This window comes from Lissotriton helveticus, chromosome 1_1 (assembly GCF_964261635.1).
Source record: "Lissotriton helveticus chromosome 1_1, aLisHel1.1, whole genome shotgun sequence".
Lineage (NCBI taxonomy): Eukaryota > Metazoa > Chordata > Amphibia > Caudata > Salamandridae > Lissotriton > Lissotriton helveticus.
The window spans coordinates 563927370-563947202 of record NC_136057.1 but is presented as its reverse complement, the minus strand read 5'-3'; positions in this window follow the sequence as shown (position 1 = coordinate 563947202).

Here is a 19833-nt window from a genome sequence, read left to right as displayed (position 1 = left end):
CTCACAGAACCAGCTCTAGGTTTTGGAGTGTTGTGAATTGCCCCCTTTTTGGTCAGGAAGTGGGAGGCTTCAGATTCCCATATCACTGAGGAGGAATGGGTGCTCCATTTTAAATCTATGTTTGACAGCCCTATGGAGCACACTTGCCAAGAAGGTCATGATATAAAGGTTGTGAGGTTGTGGCAGGCATTGCAGGGCTATCCACTAATAAAGTGCTGGGCCCAGATGGTATTCCTGTTTAAGTCCGACCTTTCATTCTGGGCTCCGGTACTGGAGGCCGTGTTTAACGCAGCTGCAAAGAACAGTTGCCCTCAGTCTTGGGCCTATTTCACCATAGTCCCTGTATTTAAGAAGGGTGACAGGAATAGCACTCAATGTTACAGGCCAAGTTCCCTCCTTGACTCAGTGGTTAAGAGTCTAGGACGTATTCTCTTGCAGAGAATATCCACTTGGGCGGAGAAGTATAAGATCCTGTTGGATGTCCAGTTTGGGTTTCGGTCGGGACGTTCAACCGTTGCTCAGTGTCTCAAATGATCTATGATATTGAGCAAATATACGGATGCCCACCCTGGCACTGTCTACCTTGCCTTCATGGACTTGTCCTCTGCATTTGACTGTGTCAACAGGGTTAAATTGTGGCAGTCCATGAAGGCAATGGGGGTGGATATCAGTATTTGTCACTTTTTAGAGGACTTGTACAAGTCATCCAAGGCTAACGTCAGGTTTTCTCAGGACCTTCGGGTCATTAGGGACCTGGAGACAAGGAGGGGAGTGCGGCAAGGTTGCATCTTGGCCCCATTCTTGTTTAATCTCTATATTAACGATCTGGACACTGCATTAAGAGCTACCAGGGTAGACTAGCCGTGAGTAGGGCGGCGTGGCATCCCCGTCTTGCTTTATGTGGACGATGCCGTCCATATATCTAGGACTGCACTATGTTTTGCAATCTCTATTAAAGGCATTTTTTAAATTTATGACAGATAGGGACTAATTCTAAATCATGTATAATGCAAGTGGGGCAACGACCTAAAAAAAGTTTTCTATTTACTGTTGGCCCTGCTAAAATCCCCCGCACCAATGTTTTTTTCCTATTTAGGGGTTCTCTCTGATTATCATTTAAAATGGGGTTCATCAATCTTGAGGAAAAGGGGGGACCTGGACCCGGTGAATGCGGCCATTTTTAATTTTGCCTCAAAAATAGGGAAGAAACCAATTGGAGCCATGTTGAAAGTTCATCAAGCCAAAGGCACGGCCATAGCTAGATATGGAAGTGAAATTTGGAGACACATTGCTGCGGATTCCCTTGAGGTGGCTGAGAATGACTTTTTGAAGCGCTTGTTGTGTGTTTCGTGTGGAATATCTAACCTAGCAGCCCATGAGAAATTGGGGGTCCCATATCTAAGTGATGTCCTGGCTCTGCGCCCTCTTGTGTTTTGGTTGAAGTGCTGGCTGAACAAGGAGTTAACTCTTAACCATTTAATTTTAAGAGAGTGTATGTCCCTTGATAATGCATTCAGAATTTCTTGGCTTAATTACATGAAAAGTAGCCTTGAAGGGATAGGGCGTGTTGATTTATTTTTTAAGCCTGAATCCATTGTTAAGAAGGATGTGGAATTAATTAGGATAGCCTTCTTAACCTCAAGGAAATTGGTCAAGGAGGAGCAGGAGATTTAGAAACTTAGGGCCCCATTAGGATGTTGGGCGGATCGCCACCGCCATGTGGGCGGTGGCGATCCACCCGACATCCTTCCCCGCCCGCCACCCATTTCCCCCGGCGTATTACTATGGTGGGGGGACTGGGGTGGACGGAAAGACCGTCTGTCGCTTTTCCGCCCGGTCAACGAGTTGACCGGGCGGAAAAGGGTTTCATATGATGGGGGTGTCTGTTAGACACTGCCATCCATATTAGGAGGTGGGCGTGAACAACGCCGCCACGGAAAGGCATGCAGGAATGTCTTGTGGGGCCCGTTGCAGGCCCCCAGGGACTCCGGGGGGTGCACATCCTGCACTTCACTGTACAACGTGGCAGGCACCGCACGGTGCCTGTCACATTGTGCATTGAAGTGCCCAATGTGCATTTTTAGCATTGCGGCGGGCGGTGCTTTCAGCACCACCCGCCACAATGTTAAAAATGCGGGATGCACCCTCCAGTGTGGAGGGCGCATCCTAATGGCCCCCATGGGACCGCTGCCCTTATGGCTAGCGGTCCCGTTTTACGTTTGTCCGCCCGCCATCCTAATGGGGCCCTTAGTGTTTGTACGTTTTTAATGCTCAAAACAACCCTGACAATGGAACCCTATCTTATGGGGTTTTTATCAATACATGAGAGGTTTTAATTAACTAGGTCTCGGATGAACCTTTTTCACCTCCTGTTAGCTCGGCCTAAGGGATGCAGTAGAGGTCACGTGCTAGCTCACTGTGGCTGCAACGGACAGCCTCCACAGGATCTGCTGCATTTTATGTTTTAATGGAAGTTTTATGAAACCACTCAAAGGCGTTTCTTTGTTCCCATTTTAAAAAGAATGAATTTTATTTAGGCCCTTTTGCCCTTACGTATCTTCAACTGTTGAAAGAGGATTGTATTCATTTTCTAGTGGGGTTTTTAAAATCTACTGTGAAATCCAGGGCCTTTATGGATGTTTAGATAATGGATGATCTATGTAAGATCTGTTAGTTTTGAAGGTTTAGCTTGCGCCATAAAGTAAATATGATAGGAAGATATGTTCTCCTGGCACATTGCACTTTATGGTCACTGATTAATTTGGGAGGCTGGGTATTGGGTTCTATTTATAAATTGTGTATGGTATTTTACTTTTTAAATAATGTTTTAATGTATTACTGTTTTTAGGTACATGTAAATTTTGTAACTTTTATGGTTCTTCGAAGTGAAACCGAATAAAGTTTATTTGATTGATTGAGATGGTTATAGGAGAGTATTTTGTTGTGTGATGGATTATAGGAGAGTAGGGCAAGGTCATCTCGAAAGTCCAGATCATCCAGCTGCGTCCAATGTGTCCATTTATTTCCATTTCTTTTCCTTGCTCTGGATGTCTTAATGTCCAGTCTATAGCCAACAGGAAAAGAAAAGGCAAGAGCAAACAACCCTGGCAGACTATGGTTCTCACTTGGAAGGCTTCTGTAAGTTGTCCTCCATGGGCTATCTTACAGGCCAATCCCTCAAAAGGATTTTTACAGGTTTATCTGGCACACCATTGTGGAGGAGGAGCTCCCAAAGGGTCTCTCTGTCCACACTGTTGAATGCCTTCTCATAGTTCATGAAGTTAGCATAAAGAGTTTTCCATTTCATTGATGGCTCAATGATGATGTGTAGTGTGGCAATCTGGTCTGTGCAGGATCCATCTTTGCAGAAGTCAGCTGCTTTTCTCGCAACTGAGAATGAACTTCTTCCTTCATTCTGTGCAGGATGACGCTGTTCAACACTTTTCCTGGGCTTGATGTATAAGTTCTCTCTCTATAGTTGCGCAGTTACTCAGGTCACCTTTCTTGGGGATCTTTATGAGAGTACCCTCTGTCTAGTCTGATAGCACCTTTTCCTCTTCCCAGAGCCTTCAAAACATGGGGTAGATCATATATATTGATATTTTAATGTCTTCCTTCTGTGTCTCTGCAGGAATGTTGTCATGTCCTTCTGCTTTCCCATTTCTCAGATGTTTGATGGCTTGCCATGTTTTTTTCCTTGCTTGGTTTGCTGCAGTTGAATAACAAGTCCTTCTCAACTGGCTGTATGCCTGGTCGAGACTTCAGCACAGGCTTGTTCAGCAGTTCTTCAAAGTGCTCCACACATCTTCGTTATTGCCCTTTATTACACATAATTGTCTTCCCAGCTTTGCCTTTAGCGGATCTTTCTGGCTTGCTGTATCTGCCGGAAGTGTGATGGTAGGCACCTTGAAATCTTGTTAAATCATCAGGCATGTAGCATTTCCAGAACCAGCTAACTCAGGTCCAGCTTTTTCTGGTTACAATTCTAGAAACTCTTTGTTAGTCTGAGAAAATCCACAATGAACATAAAAAATGATTTCCCTTCTTTTTTCCTATTGTTAGCAGATATGTATTGAGGAGGTGTACCAATAAATATCCCCAGTGGGGTAGATTTGAGCACAGGCACAGCTGATGCTCTGTTATGAATTGGCGTCCATGAGCAAACTTGACATGATGTTGAGGGTCTGCTGATATCAGCAGGTTCTCCCCAAACCAACATCATCTATGTTGAACAGCAGCCTACAACTAAACATGGACAAAGCTGAAGTAATCATCATGGGCCTACACCCCGACACTTGAAATTACACCTGGTGGCCCCCGCCCTCAGGAACCCACCCTCGCCCATGGACCACTCACGCAACTTCGGAATAATTCTGGACACCAAACTCAAAATGGACTGCCAAATCAATGCTTTCAACTCTTCCTGTTTCCACACCCTCTGTCTACTACGAAAGACCTTCAACTGGATTCCCCTCGAACACGGGAAAACGTCAGCCACACACTCATCAGCAGCAAACTAGCCTACGGCAACGCACTCTACACAGAGATCAATAGGAACCTCACCTGCAAACTCCAGAACGTCCAGAATGCCCCTGCTAGACTAGTCCTCAACCTACTGAGCCACTGCCACATCACCCACAACCTGCAGATACTATTCTGGCTCCCCGTCGGTAAGAGAATTACCTTCAAGCTTCTCACACATGCCCATAAAGTCCTCCACAACACTGGACCCGCCTACATGAACCACCGTCTCTCGTTCCACGCACCCCAAAGATCCCTCCGCTCAGCCCAGCTCTCCCTTGCGACTGTGCAGCGCATCAAGAAGATCAGAACAGGAGGTTGTTCCTTCTCCTACCTTGCGGACAAGGCATGGAACACCCTTCCTCTCCACCTCCGACAGACACCAACACTCTCCAAGGTCTTGAAGGACCTCAATGCCTGGCTCTTAGACGAATCACCCTGAACATCCAGGAGCTGCACGCTCCCCCATCTAAGCACCTTGAGACCCCTTCAGGTGAGTAGTTTTGCTTAAGGAACCCTTGATTGATTGATTGATTGATTGATTGATTGATTGATGTTAACAGCATTGATTAATATGTGCCTGTAAAGTCATTGCTTAGACTTACATTCACATATATGTGACAATGTAAATCTCTACTCAACCGCACATGTATTTTAAAGCAAGCATTTGGCACTTGTGCAAATTCTTACTGTAAGTGAGTGTATCTGCAAACTGCCTCTTTTTTCCATCTGCACTAACTAGCCAAGTGCACTACTGAGCAAAGCAGCTAAACGTGTAGGTTCCCCCGAAAATAAATGATCCTACGATTTGTATCTAATGACATACTTTGTAAACTGCTGCAGGGGTGAAAGGGAATCTTTTAATTCGTTTCTTGGATGAGGGAAATTCACAATATGTGCAGGCCCTAAAGGCGTTCTGCCTTTTGCATTTTTAGATAAAGGATCAAAGCATATCTGATGTCCATAGTAAATTGGATTAGCTAATCAGTACAACTCGTTTGGTTGACAATACGTGTGACTGACTGGGATCCTGTGCGAACCGGTGCTCAGTGGAGCCGGAGCTTTTGATCTTTGACTCGCACGATCACCTCACTCACCCTTCCGATAGGGTGCCCACCTAGCAGCTGGCTTCTGTTTGCAAAGCAGGCGTGTCAGTGACCATACTTTGTGACTCACTTTATTTCTTCCAAGTGTTCTATAAAAAGTGCATGACATCTCTAGTACTAATTATAGCCAGATGCTCCTTTGATGTTCTGCAAGAGTCGATGAAAGTAATAAGATTGGCATTAATTGTGTAAGCCCCCAACACAACAGAGATAAGACACGGCGATGTGAAATTGGTAAACTAATAGAGGAAGAAAGAAAGCAGATGCCAGAAAAGATATGGCGCTTCAGTGAGGCTTCTTCCGTGACTGCGGGGATCGTTATGTACTGCAGTTCTTCATGAACGCCCACAGACTTGACATTCAAGTGCAACATGCAATGTAGGTTTGCAGGCACAAGCTTTTATGGGATTTGAAGATTCTCACACGACTCGGTGTCTCATTTGTTTTTCTTAATCTGCATAGTTTGCGGGGCTAGTGGGACAATGTAGTATAGATCCGATTTCACGTCAAGGATACAACCCAGTATTGCATATTCAGATGCTGTTGGGGCAGCGCAGCTGACAACGGAACTTCAGAGTAGCCAAAATACATGATCACCTTGGCTTAAGTCGGCATATTTACATCAAAAAGTGTGTATATCGAAATTACGAAAACGAACCAGGGTGTTTCGGGGTTTCTTTCGCAATCCTTAAAGTCACAAGAACCATTGGCATCAAGAAGAGGTTGTGAGTCTTCCCAACAAACCAGGGCACCATGTTGTTGTTGATCCTTGATAGAAAGATGGCCACCCAAGCCTCCTTTACTATCCAGGGTAGGTTGGTCGACCCGTCAGGCCCTAGCTCAAAGGAGGTTGTATGGATGTTGAAATTGGATACTGTGCAGAACAGTTCACGGACCTGCAATAAATATGGAACGCCCATCCAGAGTCGGAATTTTTATACGCAAGCAAGAACAAGAACTGTTTTATTTCTTTAAAGTGTTTTAGTTTGTATATGTTTATTACACTTTCATTTATAATTGGTGATTCTTATATCTGGACAAAGCTAAACCTCCCCGAAGAGCTATAATGATAGCAAAACACCTGTCTTTAATTTTACTAATTCCTACCTAGTTTAATCCAGTCCAATACTGTTTTGTTTTCATCCAGGTCTGTGATCATAGTTTGAACAAGCTAAGTAAATAGTAGTAATAAGGGGATGCCAAGCCCAAGTCTGAACATAGCTATTAGAAAGTTGTTTTGAACTACTTATAATGCACTTAGTTTACCATACTCAAAAAGCTCTGTCCCATAAAGGGCAGCAGCTACAACATTCAGTCTATACATTTGGAGTATAGTGCTAATGCTGATGCCTCACCCCGTATTTTTTAGTACAGACCTTGATGCTTGGAATAAAGTATACTAGCCTGCGATACTTGCTCCTCCTAGTGGTGCTGCTTCATAAAACATATACCCAGATAATCAAAGTGTACAACATTCCCAAATTGGCTCCCATGCACCGCTAGATTTCTCTTCAATCTTGATGACAGTTTCAATATTACCTTTGTCGTCTTGCAACTAATAGTTAGTTCTTTCACTGCCTTACACTCTTTCCAGTGGGGAATGTTTCACTGCATTCACTCGCAGTATCATATCTTACTTTAGCTGAGTTACCCCTGTGGAGACCTATTATGCCTCTAAGAATTGCAATCTCGACTCCTTGTTTCTCGAATGCTTGCTGTAGGATTTTACGAGTAATTAGGGTCAACAGCAGACGCCCGGTCAATAAAGGTTAGATATAACAGCCCCTTCTTAACTACTGAATATTTATGGCAAATCACATGAAACTACTGTGATCATATATAAATGTGTGTGTTCATATACATCTATATTTATATACAGTATTAAATAATTAGTGGAATAAATTTATTTTATATTATATTAATTTTATATATTATACATTTGAACATTCATTGCTTTAAACTGCATAAAGGTATTGGAGAAACTATATTTGTGTATGTTTCTGGAGGCTATTACTGTATACAATATTTTGGGGGAATATTTTTGTTCTTTCCATTATAAGAATAGGAACACGCGATTGTGGATTGTGGTAAACAAGATTTTGATGCAATATGTTTTTCAACCATATTGTTTACCATGATATTGTGTCATTGAATCCAGTTTAGGATTTATGTTGTGTACAGCATTAACATTTGATATATTATGATTCACAGGTCCTGGCAAAAAAAGTTAATATTTCCATATTCAGGGTGATTGTTATTGGCAGTAAAGGGAGTAAGCCAGGTCTATATTGAAGCAAAGTGGCAGAAATTGAACACTCAAGGCCACACAGGACCTCTTCGAATTCAGGATCTGACTTGCCCTGAAGACAGCTTTGTTTTGGTCCTCTGAACCAGCAGCAACGCCAAGGAACCCCCAAGTGAGGTTCAAGGGCACCTCTTTTTGCTCACAGCCATTTATAGTAGTGAAGGGCCATTTTTCAGTGCCAGTCAGATGGACAGTGGTTGCTGAAAGATGGACAAGCTGGAGGGATATGGAAATGTGACACAAAACATCTGCAGTGAGTGTGCTTACAGGGCTAAAATCTTTACGTTGTTTGGATTCTTCTCACAGCTCCCAAGTGCCTCACTCCTTCCAGTGTGCATACCTTGGTTTGTGGCAACCTTTCTGCAATAAGCATTGGTTACCAGACCTGGGTAGAATTGAGGTCAATGAGTGGGGAGACGAATGTCTATATCCTAGGGGATAGCTATTCGTGCTGGCTTTCAATGGTTCAGCTGAAGCTCTAACATAAAGCCGATAAAACTCAAAAGAGACTATACCCATTGGGAGCACCTGATTCTGGCTGCTGATGATGGGGTACCTTTCTACACAAGATCTAGGACCGCCAAAAATTGCCCAGATATTGGTTCGGTATAAAGAAACAACTTCCCAGCTAGTGTGGCACACCCTGAGGTTCAACCCCCAAGTGGAGCCAATGGGAATCTGGGGGGAAGTGACTCTCGAGAGATGCATGTTGGTCCTTTGCAATACAGCCCTGGCATAGGGTGATTGGGTGAAGTGACATTGTGCATTACTGGGGTAGGGAAGACCCCCGACCATACAAGAATGGGGCTCCAACATGGAATAGTGCAGAATGGAAGATTAACCTATCCACCAGATGAGGGGGTGCACCCAAAAGCACACAAAGCTATGAGGCCAATGGTGAGATTCTATGGAGGAATGATATTGGGAGCACGATTCCCCACTGCGTCCCTCCACTCTATATTCTGACTCCCACGGGTAAATGACAAGGACTCTGGAGGCCAAGCGGGAGAAGGGCCATACTGTGACAATAAAAGGCACATGTTATCTATCACTATGTAATACGACACCGCACACCAGAAGCTGTTACTTTGTGCACCTTTTTTCAATGCTTGCCGCTGCAGTCAGAAGATAATTTGATTAAGAAATATTCAAAAAAGCTCATTCCATAATAGTAAACCAAAAGGTATATCTAGCAATAATGCATCCCCTAGGTAGTACATTGAAATACTGGATGCTCCACCGTACACAATACAGTGCCAGAGGGCCAATGATCTCTGTTCTAGTCCCAACTGCCCCAATGTTTGTCTTTCTGTTTTCCCCTGTTTAAAGGAACCTTCCACTAAAAAGTAAGAAGTGTATCCTTTCACCCAATCATGCATCAGCAATCACCAACAATATTAGTACCGTAATACCTCTTTATTTGATGATGTCTTTCTGGGTTGTAAAGTCTATCTTGACAGAATTCGATAGGACGCCTCATTAATTAAGCCTATTTTATTCTCCAATAGTATTAAAGTTCTTCTGCATAGGGTTTCTCCAGTTATTAAACACCAACTGCCTCATTATAGTCTGCATCAGTGGGCTATTCGGCTTATTGGCTGGAAGATAGGGAACTGACCAGCCAATCACAGTGCTTGCTCCCTGTGCTGTTTATAGCTAATATTAAAGACCCACACAGAGAGCATTCTGTGGCTGCCACCTCCATGCTCTTCTGGTGTGCCCTGTAATGTTGGACAACACCCCAGCCTCACTTACATGTCACACCAGTTTAATGGCTCCCTTTCAATATCTCTTCTTGTCTATTGCCACATCAGCCCTCTCATCTGCACACCATCCCACTGCTGCAACGTGCCCACACCTCCCAATCCTGTTAAAAGGCAAAAGCCCAAATGCTTTAGAATAATCCACAAAATACATCTTGGTTTATTTTTTACTACAATTCTATATTTGTTTTTACACTTCAACTTTTGACAATGAAGGCAAGAGTCCAGCACGCAATGGCAGCAAGAGCTGGAAGAGAGAGCTGCTACTGCGGTAAATAAGAAGAGCAATTTGTCTCCTACCCCGACAGTGAGGTGAATATAACACATAGGGTGGGGTACCTAATAGCCTTAATGATCTTAAAAGGTGGGCAATAACTGCTTTTAATTACTCTCCCCTGTTGGAAGGTGGTTTATTAGTAGGTGCAAGTAGGTACCTATAGCCATCAATAACATCACAATCACAAATAAGATTAGTGAAGTCTCAATAAATTAATCCCTACTCCACCCTTGGTAGCTTGGCTGATGAGCAGTCGGGCTTAACTTAGGAGACAGGTGCGTAAAAGATTTAACATCACCAAAGCAGTAAATAAGTAAAAGACAAATAATAATAAAAGTCCAACACCAATTTATACAAATAGAGAATATTTGTTATTTTTAAAATGACCTCAAACAAATGAGAGGGGCTCTATTTAAGTCAAAAGGGAATAGAGCACCAAATTACTATAAAGTAAAGAAGAATTTTTCCCTTTGGGTAAACCGTATACGATCAGAGTCAAGCACATTCAGTCAATACACTTAAGGAAAATCACTCACCTCAAAGAATTAAATGCAACTTATACATCATGTGAAACACAAAGAAAAAGTAATACATGAATTATATCAAAACAGACTGTTTATTTTCAGACTAAAAAACATTCATCTGAATGTGCAATAAATATAAATATAAAAAGCTTTAAGAAAACGTTTAAAAAAACAAGGGTAAAATCATAGAAATTCATAAGACTACACAGGAGAAAGGGAAAGACAGTCACCTTTGTCTTATCAATGTTAATTTAGACTATCTTGGGACAACACAGGGTTGGGCTTCCTTTCCCTATTACCCTCCACTTGCTGACCCCTCCAAATTTAACAAATATATAATGCGTCGACGCACAGGGTCAGACTGATTTGCATATGGCCATGTCTGAACTGGGGTGGCAGAGTGGGCTAAAGAACGGTGATGGATTAAACCCAGATCTGTTGACTGGGTGTGAGTGTTTGATTGGTTCAAATGCTCCGTCCATCACCACCCTCTTTTGTACCGCTTTGTTCGCCATAAGTTGGCAGGGTATGCTCAGACGTGAGTCCCTTGCTCACTTTGCCACTGGATTCAAGCAAGCCGGCTGAACACGGCTGAAATGCCAGAAACCGGTCCTCGGAAGCTTGTTTCCGGTCCAGGGAAGGCATGGCTTGGCAGTTCGGGCTGGACTGTTTCCATGAGGCACAGGGTCAGACTGATTTGCTTATGGCCATGTCTGAACTGGGGTGGCAGAGTGGGCTAAAGAATGGTGATGGATTAAACCCAGATCTGTTGACTGAGTGTGACTGTTTGATTGGTTCAAATGCTCCGTCCATCACCACCCCCTTTTGTACCGCTTTGTTGGCCATAAGTTGGCAGGGTATACTCCGACGTGAGTCCCTTGCTCACTTTGCCACTGGATTCAAGCAAGCCGGGCTGAAGACGGTTGAAATGCCAGAAACCGGTCCTCGGAAGCTTGTTTCCGGTCCAGGGAAGGCATGGCTTGGCAGTTCGGCTGGACTGTTCCCATGAGGCACAGGGTCAGACTGATTTGCATATGGCCATGTCTGAACTGGGGTGGCAGAGTGGGCTAAAGAACGGTGATGGATTAAACCCAGATCAGTTGACTGGGTGTGAGTGTTTGATTGGTTCAGATGCTCCATCCATCACCACCCCCTTTTGTACCGCTAATGCATTGGAGTCATGAACGGTGCATCGCAGATGTCAGAGATGCGGTGTCCGAGACTCGTGCAGCACCCGTGATGTGGAGGAAAGCTATATCCTTGGCTTTGGTGCAGGCATCGGCGATTGGGCGTTATCGCAGAGAACGTGCCAGTTCTGATCAAGCAAGCCCTTGGAGAACCTTTAATAGATGCAGGATGTGGAGAGCCAAGTCCAGTCCTCTCACTGTCAGGCAAGAAGCAGCAGGACAACGCAGCAAAGTGTCAGTCCCTCCTGGCAGCACAACAGCTTTTCTTCCTGGTAAATTTTGCAGTTCTAGAAGTGTTCTGAGCATATGGTGTCAGAGATCCAGTACTTATTTCCATTTTAGCCTTTGAAGTAGGGAGACTTCAAAGAAAGGACTTTGTAGTGCACCATACCCTGCCCTTTCCTACCCTGGCTCCAAACTCACTACATGGGACTATGCAACCCTTTCTGTGGGGGCAGGCAGCACCCTATTCAGATGCAAGTTTCAGCTTCTCCCTCTCACTCTAGCTCAGGAAGACCCATCAGCCTGCATGGTGATGGGCCATCAGGATGTGAGTGGCGCACCTCAACTCCCTTTGTGTGTGACTTTCTAGAGGGAATGCACAAAGCCCAGCTGTCACCCAACCCAGATGTGTATTCCAGAGACAGACAGAAGGCACAGAATGATTAAAGTAAGAAAATATCAACCTTCTAACAGCACATTTTTAGACAAGGATGACCCCATTACTTTAGAGAACCTTTCAATGGGAAATACATTTTTAAACAAAGTGAAACATTCTTCTGAAGTATGAATACAACAAACAGAAAATACAGTTTTTCCAAGGCATGAAAAACAACAGGCCGATTAGTGAGAGAATCTTTAACAATTACTTTTATTTATTGCATCATGTAAACAGTTGCTTGGCTGTGACAGTTAGGACACTAGAGACCCAGCTGTACACTACTTTGTGTCGGAACACTTTGCTCCAATACTTCAGTTCTCACCCACAGGGATTACAAGATGATCAGTTCTTGCACATTCATCACAATTGTAAATGTAAAGAAGGCTTCTTCAAAGAGTTGGAGGTTCTCTCCAAAAAACACATAAAAAGAGGGCACACTAGAAACCTCATAAAACATTAGCTCAAACAAGCCTGGTAAACACACACAGAAAAGTACTTCTACAATCTACAATCAAAAGACAAAACCCCACTTGATAAAATCATATGTATGACCACTGTTTGTCCAATAACTAATAAAATAAAAAAACACTGGAATGTCTTATATACAGCAAATTTGGCACTTAACACAACTCTTTTTACTTTAAAGAAACGAAGCAATATGAAAGATCACTTAGGGCTCAATTAAGAGTCTGTCGGACTGCCAGACTCAATGGGACTTGGAGATGATGGTCTTCTGACCACACTATTAAAATTAAGGTGGTTGGACCACCATTGCCTAGCTGCAGCTGCGAGGGAACCACAGTTCCCTGGCGGTGGTGTGGCGGTCTAGACGCTTCAATATGCTTAGCAGGAACACCATGGTCCCGCCAAGCCTTTACAAGTTTCCTCACTGTCATGGTTTCATGGCAGTTCCTCCTCCATGAAGATCGTGGCGGAGAGGAAACAAAGCTGTGCATTTGTGCCATGGGGTGCATGCAGGGGGGCACAACATGTGCACACCTGTGTGCATGCACCCCAGTTCCTGTATGGCAAGGACTTTTCAGTCCTGTCGTGCAGGAACAGTTTTTGGCATTCCCACTGCAATGCCCATTTTCAGAGCATCACTGTGTGAATGTAAAAAAAAGGGCACAAGACATGAGAAACACTCATATTCTGGTGGGTGGCTCGTGCAACGGTTTGGCAGTCCAGTGGCAGGGCATACACTTCCGCTAAACTCATAATCAAGCCCTTACTCAGGGCTTACAATGACAAAAAAGGACAATACTGTACATTCCCTACAAGGTCTCCTTCTAATACTAGGAGACTACAAATGTGGCAATTGCCAGGCTTGTAATCTACGAATGTTAAAATATTTGATGAAAACAATGTTCATCAGAATTTGAACTTTTTTCTCGAATTGTAAAACTAATAAAGTAATCTACAGCATTAGTTGCACCTACAATCTGGTGTACATTGGGCAAATGACCCAAAAAGCAAAGTCCTAGGATCTTCCAACATAAAAGTGTAATTGCTGCAAGGTCATGATGGCACCTCTAGTTGAACATTTCCTCTGAAGTGGCTACACTGAAAATGACTTTATGTGGTAAATCATTGATGTTTTGAGTCTCCAACCCGTAGGGGAAAACATTCCACTGATGTTAAACAGACTTGAATGCAAATGGATATCTAAGTATGACTCAATATCTAAAGGACTCAACATACAGGAAGAATGGTACAGTAATCTGTAACCTGATTGATCCAACTTGTTATGTTACCACTGGTCCATGTATCCCAATTAGCTCGGGGAATTGCTTGTTTTAACTGATTGAGCTTTCTTACCTCTCTGTTTTATTTGTACATACTGTTTTCTCTGTAATGGTTTTGAACATGCAATTTGCCCGTTGGTATCCAATCGGGGTAATCATGCCTACCACTGCTTCTGTCTAAGTTCTGTCTCTTTACTTTTCACTGTTTTCATATTCCCTAAATGCTGGTTGCGTCATGCTGCACTACACACTCGGCCTGCAATGCCCTAGACACCTTTCAGTCTCCAGAGGTCTATTTTTTTGTTGGTAGAGCTATCTTGCCCTTGTTCAAGCACCCTAAGTTATAACTTCCCCAGCCTCAGCTGCTCCCATGGCTGCCCGGACTCACGCCGACTCCTGGTTCATTGCTGGGGAACTCTGTCTCACTGCTACAGCTCCATTTATTGTTACCACGCCCCCTACATTGTGGTGAGTTCACTCCTGGAGCATACGCAATATAATTGGGGTTGCCTATTGTTAAGTAAAATGTTTATCTCTTTTAGAGACACGCCGTGACTTTAAAAAACACCTGGCCGGCGTTGACTTACCTAAACTTGGCATATTCATACTAGTGGATGCCAAGACGTTTGCTGGATCCAGGCCTCTTGCTTATCTCGTCGATGCTGTCCAAGTACTGTACTACTGGATCCCACACCAAGGTGAGCCATTTGATCTCTTCTTGCTCCTCCTGAATCATTGAGCTATAGAGCCTCAACCCCCCTCATTTGGTTGATTGATGGTTTCATCATTGCCCCACAGGGATTCCTGTAATCGGGCATTACTGATTTTTTTACTTTTAAGGTTCAATGCAATTCCATTCGGTTTGTCTGTATGATTCATGGTCATATTATTATCACCTCCAGTTTCTAACCAGTGTCATTTTTAAGAGGGTTCCCCTGTGCATCACCACCTACTAGGACCATGATAGCAGCTACTACAATCCGACTAGGTAGCGAAGCAGTACTTACCCTAATTCACTCCGTGAGGAAATAGGTGGAAACTACTGTGAACACTATTGTTTTTCCACAGGTGATTATTCTCCGATCTTGTCACCATATAGTTACTCTTTTCCTTCTTTCATATTTTAGTTTTTCTTTCCTTATGGCCAATTTGTCAGCCTTGAATGTAGTTCCCTATTATTGATGTACCTCCAGACTTGATTTATTCATCACATCATCAGGCAAGCACTGGTTACCTATCATTTTAATACAGCCCATTTGCATTGTGAACAATTCCTTATGTAGGTTATTTTCCATTCCATTTTCAGATACTGGATGCTCTTGCTCCCATCCTGATGATGACCTCACATTTATAGAGGTCGAAACACTGTCAACACCAGACTTATATAAACTCCAATGACAGTGGAAATTTGTATAGATAAGTCATATGTTTTATTACCAGTGATGCGCATGGCTTTGTTTTGTCTAGCACCCTGCACGGCACCTCTTTCCTTATTCACAGCATGAGCGCAAGATATTTGTTTTTGATGTGAAACTAACTCTGTACATGATGCAATAAATGCATTTAATTGTTAAATATTCTTTCACTAATTGGCTTGCTATTTTACGTTCCTTGGTGAAAAATATCTTTCTGTTTCTTATCTCCATATTTCAGAAAACTTTTTCACTTTGTTTAATAATGTATTTCCCAGTAAGCCATCGATTTTCTTTTTTTTTTTAAAAAGCTGGCTTAAAGTGGCATTTTCAGAACTTCAATTTAAAAACCAAGGGGCATATTACCAACCAATAGAGATAATTTTTGTCTCTAACTTGTTTAGAGACAAAAATTATCGCCGCAAATCGGCGATTTTTATCGCAGATAAACCTTGCTATTAGCAAGGTTTATCGCAAATGCGATAAAAAACGGCCGCAATGCATGAATATCGCTGAAAAGTCAGCGATATTCATGCATTATCGAGCAAATGCTCTTAGCCATGTTATCCACCTCCCATTGGATAACATGGCTAAGAACTGCTCAGGGCAGGTGTTAGCTTTTGGAGATATTCGCGCTTAGCGCGAATATCTCCAAAAGTTGGTAATAGGAGATAGCGATGTTAGCGACTGTTTCCAGTCGCTAACATCTTGGCACGCCCACTTTGCATATCATTAGTGATAAATATCACTGACATGCAAAGCGGGGCCCAAGATGGTTGCTATCTCCTATTAGCTGTCGCTAACTGGTGTTAGCGACAGCTTGGTAATAGGGAGATAATTTTATCTCCGCTTTCTTGGCTTTTAAAGCCAAAAAAGCAGAGATAAACCCCCTTGATAATATGCCCCCAACTTCCCCAAAAGATGAGCTTTTAAATTGCGAGACCCGAGACATCAAACATACTCTTCCTATCTTTTCCAATTGGAAGTTACACTTGTAAAGTTTTACAAGGCAGATCCAATGTTAACCTAAGGGATAGATAGGCCCTTGCCGCAGTGAAATATGAATTTAAGAGTATTTCACCACAAGGGCATTTAAAACTGAAAAGTACATGTCCTACCTTTTAAGTACACTGCACCCTGACCATGGGCTGTCCAGGGATTAATCAAGAGGTGACCCATGTGTGCTAAAAAGGAAGATTTTAGGCTTGACAAGCAGGTTAACTTGTCAGGTTGAGATGGAAGTTTAAAACTGCACAGAAAGGTTCCACAGTGGCAGGCCTGAGATGTTTTAAAGGGCTACTCATGTCGGTGGCACAATCAGTGCTGCAGGCCCACTAAAAGCATTTGATATAAAGGGCCTGGCACATGTAGTGCACTGAACTAGGGTCTTATCAGTAAACCAAATACTCCAATCATAAAGAAATCAAATGCTGTTACATTTTATTCAAAGAGCACACGCCTTGTAGCACTTGTCAGCAGTGTAAAGGTGCACAGAGTCTTAAAGCCAGCATAAACGAAGTTCATAACACATTCAAAATAGGAGGTAAGAAAGAAACATTTCAGAAATACTTTATGGACTACTGTAAGGTCCAGAATGTGAGAAGTCCAGGAAAGCTCCCCCTTCACCTGCTCAATTTAATGCATTGGAACAATCTATGTTTAGGGCTACCCCTGCATTGAGTAGTCAGGTAGCAAAATTAGGTAGAAATATTTCTTTTTGTAAGAAACAATTAGATCAGTCTTTGAGTGTTGACTGTGGCTGTGAAGGATCTGGCTACACAAATGGTTCAAACTACCGCTTCACATAGGCCTCAACAAAGACATATGAACACTTGCCTCCAAACGTTTGGCTGTTCTTTTGAAATCTTGACTACAGCGATGTCAACTATGCTTCAGAGAACTTGTAACATGCAGGGGCAGGATGTACACCACAGTGGTGATGTAGCACAGAGCCTAGGCTACTTAACAAATACTTTAGAGGAAATGAAAGCTTCTAATGCAGGAATTAGGGATGCATAGTCAGTTGAGGAAACTGAGGAGGTCTCAAGTGTGAGCAGTATTTCTGTTGTGGACCCAGCTACTTCAAGGAGCACTAGCAACTAATGTGAGGAATGGCAATTAAGGGCCAGACAGCATTCAAAACACCAACTAAGTAATGGATGTCAAAAGCATAATCAGCAAAACATACAACACTGTTTTCAATAAAAGAAGCAAGTACTTTTTGTTGTTGTTTAAATGTAAATAACACTTCTATTCAGTAGGAATATGTTCATAAAGTATATTTTCTTCATCTTCAAATGCACAGCTACCCTTTCTCAAACACACAGCTTTCTCTAAGTTGTGAACAGCCAAAAACCAGACCAACCATTGTTTGAACCCCGGCGGGTTAGGATCTAACCACACCAAAGCGATACACAACCTCAGGATGGCCATAGTTATAAAAATCAGATTTTGCCTTTCCTCTGACAGATCTTCCACCAATACTCCTGACAAAATCAACACAGTTGACAAGAAAATTTCCAAAGTGAGCTCCTTGTAGAAAAGCCTAGAAATTTCCTTTTTCAGATTTGCTAGCTTGCCACACAATGCAAAGATATGCACAATGTCTGCTCTGTGTAATGCACATCAAGGGTGCATGTTCCTTTGCCCTCTCCTCACTTAGCGATCTTGTAAGGAGTGTAATGGAGAAAAAAACACATCTTATAATACTGTGCTTGTAGTCGTGCAGAAACTAAGATATCACCTCAACAACTTGTTTCTCTTTCTATTACGGCATTACCCATGACTATTCCGGATGATACCTACCTGGCACTTCTAGGCATCCCATCTGGGAATTAAGACAGCTGTCCTCTCATATAATGTATCTACCAGTTTTTTATCCCAACTGTATCAAGGATATGTTACGGCCTATTATTTCTTCCTTGTATAATGCATCTACCTGTTCCTAGCCCAATTGTATACACCCTTCCTAAGACTGTTTTGACCACTTTTCAATCCTATTAAGCGCTCTGATACCCTCACGGGTCTGGTTCGCGCTCTATAAAACTTTAAAATACATAAATAAATAAGATACATTGAGCAGAGTCAAAAGATTACCTCACCTTCTCTTACTACTTCTGGCAATATTTATCCATATCATCTTTCATTGCCAAGTTAAAAAAACAATAAATTAATCAAATTGAACATTCTCTTGATCCCAGTAATCTATCGACTACCTCGCGTCTTGAAAACCTAGCTGGGCCCCCCCCTTTTTGAAGCAAGGAATCTCTCACCTGGAGATATTTTAAAAAATCCCTCCATCCAATATTAAATTCATTTTAAAGATCTCCAAATTAGGTTATACCCAAGGCGAAAAAAAAACACTCTACGCAAACCTGCCTTAATCCAGTTACTCAAAAGATGATCCCTGAAAATCTCTTGTAAATTTTTATTGTTTGCCAGGGGCGTGTAAAAGTTCAATCTACCAATCCCTAACAATCTGCGAGCAGCACTCCATACTTTAAAAACCCAGTGAAAGGTCTTGAAATGCAAGGTTTTTATAATGAGTACTATTTAGCTGCCACCATAGCAACCACATGCTCCTTCCCAATTAAAGGTTCATAGGGAGAAGGTATAGGGTCTATTATCTCACCATAGGGCGTTTTTGCAACAAAATCACACTATGCTGTAGAGTGGTAGCCCAATGAAGCAATTGCAAATTGGGGAGAGCCCACCTTCCTCTCTCTTTTGGTGACATAAGAAATTTGAGCACCCTTCTAGATCTAGCGTAGCCCCAAATGAATCGTGTGAATAAACATTCCATTGTCATGAGGCACTGAGTTGAAAATTCAAATGGAATAGACCGGAAAACGAGAGAATTGTGGGAAAAAAGCATTTTTACAACATTGCATCTACCCACTAGGGATAGATGAAGATTATGTAGTCTACTCAAATCTTGTTTGATTTTACTCAAGAGGTTTCCATATTATCTATGACTATATTATCTATTTTAGCCATGATGCTGACCTCAGGGTATACTGCATTATCCACTACCCGATTATCAATCATTCTTATTTTCTCATTTATGACTATATGGGTCTTATTGTCTTTCACTCTCTCACTCGTACTTGTCCACAATAATATAACAAGAGACACAAAGGAAGTTTAGAATATTTATTTAAACTATCATGCTCTAAAATGCAGTATTTGTGCAACAATTAGTAAACAAAGTCATACTAAAAATACTGTTAGCATGGTTAATAAACTGTATGTCATGACCTGTCATAATATAAGACAGATTTAGCCTAACAGATTTTGTCTAAACCCCTCCTCCCCATCTACTGAAGCTAAATG